Below are 8,543 nucleotides of genomic sequence, written 5' to 3'. Positions count from 1 at the left end.
ACTCTTAATTTTAATTCTCAACCAGTGATAATCAACTCAATTCATGCAATTGAAACGATCAATAATTCCAATTTAATTTACTATTCTTTCCCAAAATATAATAAATCTATGATTACCACGAGACGATAATATTCCTAGTCCAAATTCATATGACAATTATCTTATTCCTATTCCCAATATTTATTGTTCATGTATTTCATAAACAGTGTTCTACCTACTGTGAATTTTTCAACACTATGAATAAACAATTTATTGTACTTATGGTGTGTAAACATTAAAACAATGTAATAATGCATATTAATAGAATCACAACGCAAGAAATAAGATAAAAACACAAAATCTCAAATTAAAACCTAAGAATCAAAAAGTTTTGTCATACATCTAATACAAAGAATTTTAGCCTAGCATATTAATGTAAGAAATACAAGAAAAATAAAATAAAGTCATCACCCGAATCATTAAACTATGAAGAAAATTTAGAAATCTTCAATAACGCCTTCAAATTCGAATCCAAGCGATGAATTCTTCATTCTTCGATGTATATTCTCTTCTTTTTCTCTCGAAAGTTGGCTCTTAATGATAAAAATTAGGTCTCCAACGTTTTTAACGGATTATGGTATTTAAAGGATTGCCCAAAAGATTGTTACCAAAGTATAGTTTCAATTGGAAAACAAAACAAAATCTCGCCTCGAAAAAGTATTATAAGATCACATAGTACAAATGGAAGCAGTCGCATAGAAGAAATCATTGCTGGTCCCGTGAGCTCTGGAGGCATAGATGGGGTCGCATTAAATTAACCCTATGCGACAGCATAGGTATAACTTTTTTCCGCCGAACAACTTTCAGTATTTTAGTTATATCTCTCTCTCTCTTGTTATTCGATTGAAGTAATTTAGAATGCGTTGAAAAGATGACTCAAAGGGCTGTAATTCTGGAGGCACCATTTTTCCAATTCCAATGTTTCCTATGCCAAAAATGAGTTTTAAATAGAGACTGAAAATTCGACTGAAAATTGATGTATGATAATGCCTTGATTATATTTTATCCATTTGACTTCTTTCTTCATTTGATTGACCTCTAAACTCTTGAGTCTTCATCAAAAGGTTCCGCACAAGTTTAGAGTAATTGCACTTTAATCCTCGAACTTTGAATTTGCTTTATTTCAGCCATTTTTCTTATAATCTTGTTCCTTTATCTTCCAATTGTATCCACTTAAATCCTTGACATCTTCGATCGTCACTTCGTCGCCCATCTCATCTATGGATTGTTTACAATTTAGTTCCCGAATTTCAGATTTAATCCCTTTTTCAATATTTTTCCATTCTTTTCTCAAATTTATCATCAAACATCGAGTTTTACCTGTAAAGTGTAATATAACATGATTTGGGTAGTATTTTATCCAAAAAACAGTAAAATATCAACTTTAAGGACCTAGTATAAGTGTAGAAACTATATTTATCATTTATTCACAAGATTTTAATGGAACAAAAGTTTAAACCAATGGTGGAGAATCGACACAAATTGAACCCCAATTTGAAGGATGTGTTAAAAGTTGATATCTTGAAATTATTGAACTAAGGTATCATCTGTAGTCCATGGATCAATCTTGTAAGTGGTGCCAAAGAAAGTATGTATTGTTATGTACGAGTATTATTATTGTCCACCTAGATATCAAGTAAACCATGAAAAGGATCTCATCCCATGTGTCATGAAATTGATATTTATGCCCCAATAGCTAAGGCCTGTAATACCAAAAGAATACCTTGATCACCGAATCTTACCTGAGCAGAAGAACGTCTCAGTTGTCGAAGCCCACCGAGTAAAAGAATCTAGACTTTATTATTTGATCGAAAATATAGTCCAAGTCCTTGGCTTGAGACATAATTAAGGCCTAGAATAGCCTCAAACATGGACAGAAACCTTATTGCGAAATCTAGCAAATTCACATTGATGTTAGTGCCCCAAGTCCTTGCGTGCATGCAGGCTAATTTTGAACTAGTGTTCCAAAAACAAAAACATCAAAAAGCTTTGAATATGGAACTTAATCACAACTTTCAATAAAATATTAGAAAATTATTAAAATGCCCTTATAACCACGTATAAATAGACAATTGCATGATAAAAAAATATTTGAATTGTAAACAAAAAATTCAGGATCAAAAGAATATCTCTTATAAAAAGACTCAAATTGAAAGCGAAATCCGGGTCGAATATCTTGAAATTTGAAAGAATATCTCGAATCAATGAACATTTCTGACATAATAAATGTCAAAATATCAATCTCTCTCAAACAAAAGATTGACTTTAAAGACATAAAAAATCTCAAAAAGAGGGAAACCCTTGCCAAGATAGAGACGGAAAAGCATACGTTACTTTAAAAATTACTATAACTTTTTTAGTCAACAATTTGATACTTTATGTGATAATTTTTATCAAAATTACGAGAATAAAACACGTGAGTTAAAAGAAAAGTCAAGAAATAAGAGTGAAAACTAATCAAACATCAGTAGAAAAAAAATCAAGGGAAAGCAAACAAGACAGTCCTACCGTTTCAGTATGAAATACGTAACTCATTTTAGTAGAAAACAATCGGAGAAGAAGAAAATGAAGACCATCAAGAATAGTATAGAGGTTAATTTGAAGACTAGCCAACATAGCTACCAACATTTAGCATTTTGCTATGAGAATGTCGCCATTAGACAGTGTTTCATGCATTATAAAGAAAAATGTATGAAAATCAAATCCTATTCAATTTTTTGTCCATTTAGTTCCGATCATTTTTTTTTTTTGGTAAATAGATTTCAATTGTTTAGTGTACTTATGTGGAGTATATTTTGAGGATGGAAATAGTAGGGAGTGATTTAATACAACAAGATAGTCGATGGAGGAAATATTATTTATTGAAAATAGTTGTAGAAAATGGGCTTTGTTTTACAATGCAAGAGGTTGAAATTTCTTTCCGGTTGGTTACAATATTTGAAACCAAACCTACCTATTTGTAGGCACATAATTCGGCCGAAAGATTTCTAAAATTTTTTGACCTTTTCAATTATTTAATTATGTTTTTGTTTTCTTACTCCTTAAGAATTTCTAGAAAAAACTAATTTACTTACTAAGTAAATCTAAAGAGATCCAAAATTTGCAGCAATAATTAATACTCATCCTTGGTGCATATTTTGGTGGCTCCAATCTTGTCTTGTAGTTCTTCGAAGTTAGCTCTTGATAGTACCTTTGTAAATATGTCTGCCAATTGTTTTTCAGTTTTTCAATGTTTGAGTTTTATCTCTTTATTTGCGTCAGCTTCTCTAAAGAAGTGGTACTTAATGACAACGTGTTTGGTTCTGGTGTGGAATACAGGATTCTTGGCCCTTGCCATTGCAAACTTATCGTCGTAGAAATTCTCTGTAGCTTCATCTTGTGATTCTCCCATATCTTCAAGTATGCGCTTTAGTCATAAAGCTTGACTTGTTGCCATTGCTACTGCAATATACTTCGCTTCAGCAGACGACTGTGCAACCGTTGCTTATTTCTTTGATGCCCAAGAAAATATTTCAGAGCCTGGTGTAAACGCGTATCCTGATGTGCCTTTCATATAATCTACTAATCTTGCCCAATCACTATCAGTATACCCAAGTAGTCTTGAGTTATGCTTAGTCTGATACCATACTCCATAGTCCTTTGTTTCTTGGATGTATCTAAGTATCCACTTTACTGCTCCATAGTGAACTTGACTTGGATTTTGCATGAATGATGAAAGTAGATTGGTTGCATACTTTATGACTAGCCTTGTAGCTGTGAGATAGAGTAAACTTCCAATTAGGCATCAAAATTGTGAGTTGTCTAATTTTGGAGTTCCGTCTTCTATCTGAGTGATTTATTGCTATCTAGGAGTGTTTTTACTGTCTTGCAACCTTCCATCTTGAACTTCTTTAATAGACTAGTGGCATAATTCTCTGAGCAATGAAGATCCCATCTTCATATTAAGTTATCTCAATCCCAAGAAAATAGTACATTAATCCCAAATCAGTTATCTCAAATGTTTTCGTCACATCTTCCTTGAATTTCTTAATCACCTTTTTATCGTTCCCGGTGTTCAACAACATATAGAGATATAATGAGTGTACTGTTTGTACGTTGATTTTTGATGAATAGAGTCGATTTACTTTGGTTTCTCTTGAATCATTGTTCTGTGAAGTAGTTGTCTATTATGCTATCTCATTGTCATGGAGCTTATTTTAATCCATATAGTGTCTTCTTCAGTTTGAGAACTTTATCTCATTTACCTTGTATTACGTATCCTTGAGGTTGCTCTACATAAATTTTCTCTTCAAGGTAGTCATTGAAAAATGTTGATTTCATGTATAGTTGATATATCTTCCACTTCTTCTATGTTCCTAATGCAATTAGCTCCCTTATAGTATCAAGTCGAGTCACTAGAGTAACTGTCTCATTTTAGTCGATGCCAAATTGCTATGAGTATCATTTGGGGGCTAGTCTTGCTTTATATTTTTGGATTGAGCCATCACCATTAAGCTTTGTCTTGTAGATTCACTTAACTCGTATAACTTCTTTGTCTTGAGGAAGATCTATAGGCTCCCAAGTGTAATTTTTCTTGATCTTTTTATTTCTTCATCTATAGATTTTATCCATTCCGATTTCTTTGAAGATGTTTCATAGTTTTCAAGTTTTACAATCATCAAGTTGTAGCTTTGGTATATTTATGATAATCTTTGTGTTTTTCTTGGTAACGATTTTAGTGAGTGTTCTTCTATCGTTGCTTTTCATGGGGACTCTGATAGATTATTCTCCTCAATGTCACCCTCATTTTTTGTTGTTGTGTTAGGATGATGATAGGTTTCCTTTCAACTTGACCAGTCTCCCATTGTAGGTGGCATCTTCATCAAACTTAACATCCTGACTTATAATTAGCTTTTTTGTTTTCAAATTATAGACTCAATAGCCTTTTGATTGAGTATTATAACTTAAGAAGATTCTTTTCTATGTCTTTTCATCTAGCTTATCTTTTCTCTTGTGAAATATGTGAGTAGCAAATATAGCCAAAAACTCTAACATACTTTGCTGATGATTTTCGTCAACTCCATGCTTTTACTGGTTTTTTATCTTGCATAGCTTTGGTCGGATATCGATTTAGTAGGTAGACTATGATGTTTACTGCTTCTGTCCATAATGTTTTTGGAAGACCTTTTTCCATTAGCATAGTTCTAGCTATCTCAATTACTATTCCATTCTTTCTTTTTGATACATCATTTTGGTCTGGTGTGTGTCCAACAGTGAGTTGGTGTTCTATTCCTTCATCTTCATAAAACTTGTAGAATTCATTTGATGTGTATTCTTTGCCTCTTTCGCTTCTGATAGTTTTGATATTGCAGCCACTTTGCTTTTTGACATAGTGTTTGAACCTTTTAAAAATCTCAAATACTTGGAATTTCTTATACAAAAAATATACCCATATTATTCTAGTGTAGTCGTCTCTGAAGAAAATGAAGTACCTATTTTGCTCATGTAACGTAGTACACATCGGACTGCATACATCTATATATATCAGCTCTAATCACTTTTTGGCACTCCAAGATTTTCCCGACGGAAATTATTGATGATGTTGTTTCTCAAGCAAACATCCTTCGCAAATTTCATTAATCTCCTTTATGGCTTTCAAGTCTATCATTATACTCTTTTGCGTGTAAGTGAAAATATCTAAATCATTTGTGCTACCGACATGACTCATCTACTTGCAACTGTCATGGTTGCATTGTTTGTGTATCTACATTGAATTGGAAAGCATATATTCTCCTATTTTTTTACTTTTGTAATTACGAGGAATTTATCTTTCTTGTCATAAATCGTGTAAGAAACTCCTTTAAAATGTAAAGTGTATCCTTTCTCCATCATCTCACCTACGCTTAGGAAGTTTTGATACATTGTATGGACCAAGAAAACTCCATTGATGTATCTCTTAATCTTCCTTTTTTGTCAACAACAATATTTTCTTTGTCTATCGTCTCTATAAAATTTTCATTGCCAATTTTTATTTTTACCTTAGTTTTATCGAGACTATAGAAAATACTTTCATCTTTCGTCATATGGTTACTAAAGCCACTGTCTAGATACCACGTATCCAATTTGTCTTCAAATGCATCCTTGTTAGAGGCATAAAAATGACTTCCTTCTATGTTGTTTTCTTCAGAGAAATTAGTCTAATGATTTTGTGTAGAACAATAATTTTTTTCTTCGTGACCTAATTTTTTACAACTACGGCATTGTGGTTCTCTTTTAACCAACAATCCTTTTTCCAAATGAACTTTTTCTTTTATAAATACCACGTGAAAGATACTTGCTGTTTTTATCAATTTCTTTTCCTTGAATTTCTTTGTTTTTAGAATTATCTTTAAACTTTCTCCCATTTTCTTTAGATTTCTAAAACCGCATATTAACTTTAGATTGAAAAGCATTTTCCGTAACATTTTCATAACGCATTTCTAATATTTTGTTCATGTACATCTAGTGAACCCATTAATTCTGTAGCTGTTAATTTATCTATATCTTTAGACTCCTCTATAGCTACCATAATTGGATCATATTTTTCTATGCAAGTAATTAAATTTTTTTCAACTACTTTCTTTTCAAGAACATCTATTCCATAAGATCTTATTAGATTTACTATTTCATCTATTCTTTGAATAATAATCTTCCGCAAAATCTTTCATTTTTATATTTTCAAAATTCATCCTTAAAGTTTGAAGACAGCAAGTGCATACATTGTCACTGCCATAGAACTCTTCCTTCAGTTTATCTCAAGTTTTTTTTTTCCATTTTGGCTCCCATGATCCTTGAAAAATAAGTATCGTCAAGCTCATTTGTAGAGCAAGTAGTGCTGGAGAATCTTTTTGTTGATTCTCTTTAAGTTCCTTTTTTGTATGACAGTTAAAGTGGAAATGTCATTTGGGTTAGTGTTGACGACATCCCATAAATTTTGCACATAAAAGTAGGTCTTCATTTTGATATACTAAAAATCATAGTTGTCTCCATTAAATATTGGGATAAGAGTTGATAAGCAAAAGCGTCTGCCATAGTATACGTTTCCACCTAATATGTATCGAATGTTGCTCTAATACCACTGATGAATTTTTATTTTTATTTTTTAGTGAATAGATTTAGATTGTTTAGCATATTTATATGGAGTATATTTTGTATATGGAAATAGTAGGGAATGGTTTGATTTATACAAGGTTGAAGGAGGAAATATTATTTATAGAAAATAGTTGTACAAAATGGGGTTTGTTTTACAGTACAAGAGGTTGAAATTTCTTTCCGATTGGTTACAATACTTGAAACCAGACCTACCTATTTATTGGCATAAAAGTTAGCTGAAACATTTCTAGAATTTTATTATTTTTTCCATTATTTAATTATGTTTTTGGTTTTCTTACTCCTTAAGAATTTCTAGAAAGAAATCTAAAGAGATCCAAAATTTGCAGCAATAATTAATAATTTCTAATATCCACATTTTCACTCTCAGATAAATAATTTAATCATTTAAGTGCAGACAGCTATCGAATCTCTCCTGAAACATATGTATTTGTACGCCATTAATAGTGTCAAAGTGTACAAGTAACACAGAGATAAGCAAGAAGTGACAATGAATCTATTAACATTTGGTCTAGTTAAGATTTAAGGTCAACAACTCTAGTAAAAACTAAAGGAAAAGAATAAAGCCTCTATCCCGGCTTGGGGACAGGGGGGCACCATGTGCCCCTGTTTTCAACCATGTCCCCAAGTTGGGACAGGGAGAGGCTTGAAAGGAAAATGTGTATAATGTTAACATATTTATAAAATGTGAAATATAAAGTGTAAATAGCTTATATATATGTCTATGTTTGGCCTTTAGTTTTTCAAAAACTCATTTTTGTCAAAATTTATTTTCAATTACACATTTTCCTATAAAATATTTTTACAGTAAACTCAAAACTTTCATATTTAATAACCATGGATTCTCCAAAATATCAATATTCCAACGTACATTTTCATCTCAAAAATAGGTGTCAAATAGAGGGGAAAGTGTATTTTCTAAAAAATAATGTTATCTAATCTTGTTGTGTTTAACGTCCGTCTAGATGATAGTATGTGACATAATAATATATTCGGTGTAAGGAGAAAATTTTAATTTTATCGTGTGTTACTATTCAGACTAGTGTTTAACCGGTCCAAATAGCATTAGTAAATTTCCATAAATACATGACACTTGCTGTGTCCATTATATTGCACCGTTGTTTGGGCTGTGACAAGAAAAATAAATCAAATAGCATTCAAAACCCTCTCTCTCTCTCTCTCTCTCTCTCTCTCTCTCTCTCTCTCTGAGACTTGACAAAAATGGTGAAGATTGGAAGTGTTGAAGAAGGGGAAAAAACTGGATCGAGCTCCTTTTCAGCTGGTCAAATGGAAGTCCTTACTGCTTTATGTGACACCTTTTTGCCCTCCATTGATGTTTCTCAACTCCCTGTTGATGATCTTTCCGCCATTAAATT

This window comes from Olea europaea, chromosome 8, assembly GCF_002742605.1.
Source record: "Olea europaea var. sylvestris chromosome 8, O_europaea_v1, whole genome shotgun sequence".
In the NCBI taxonomy this organism is placed as follows: domain Eukaryota; kingdom Viridiplantae; phylum Streptophyta; class Magnoliopsida; order Lamiales; family Oleaceae; genus Olea; species Olea europaea.
This window is presented reverse-complemented; position numbering follows the sequence as displayed.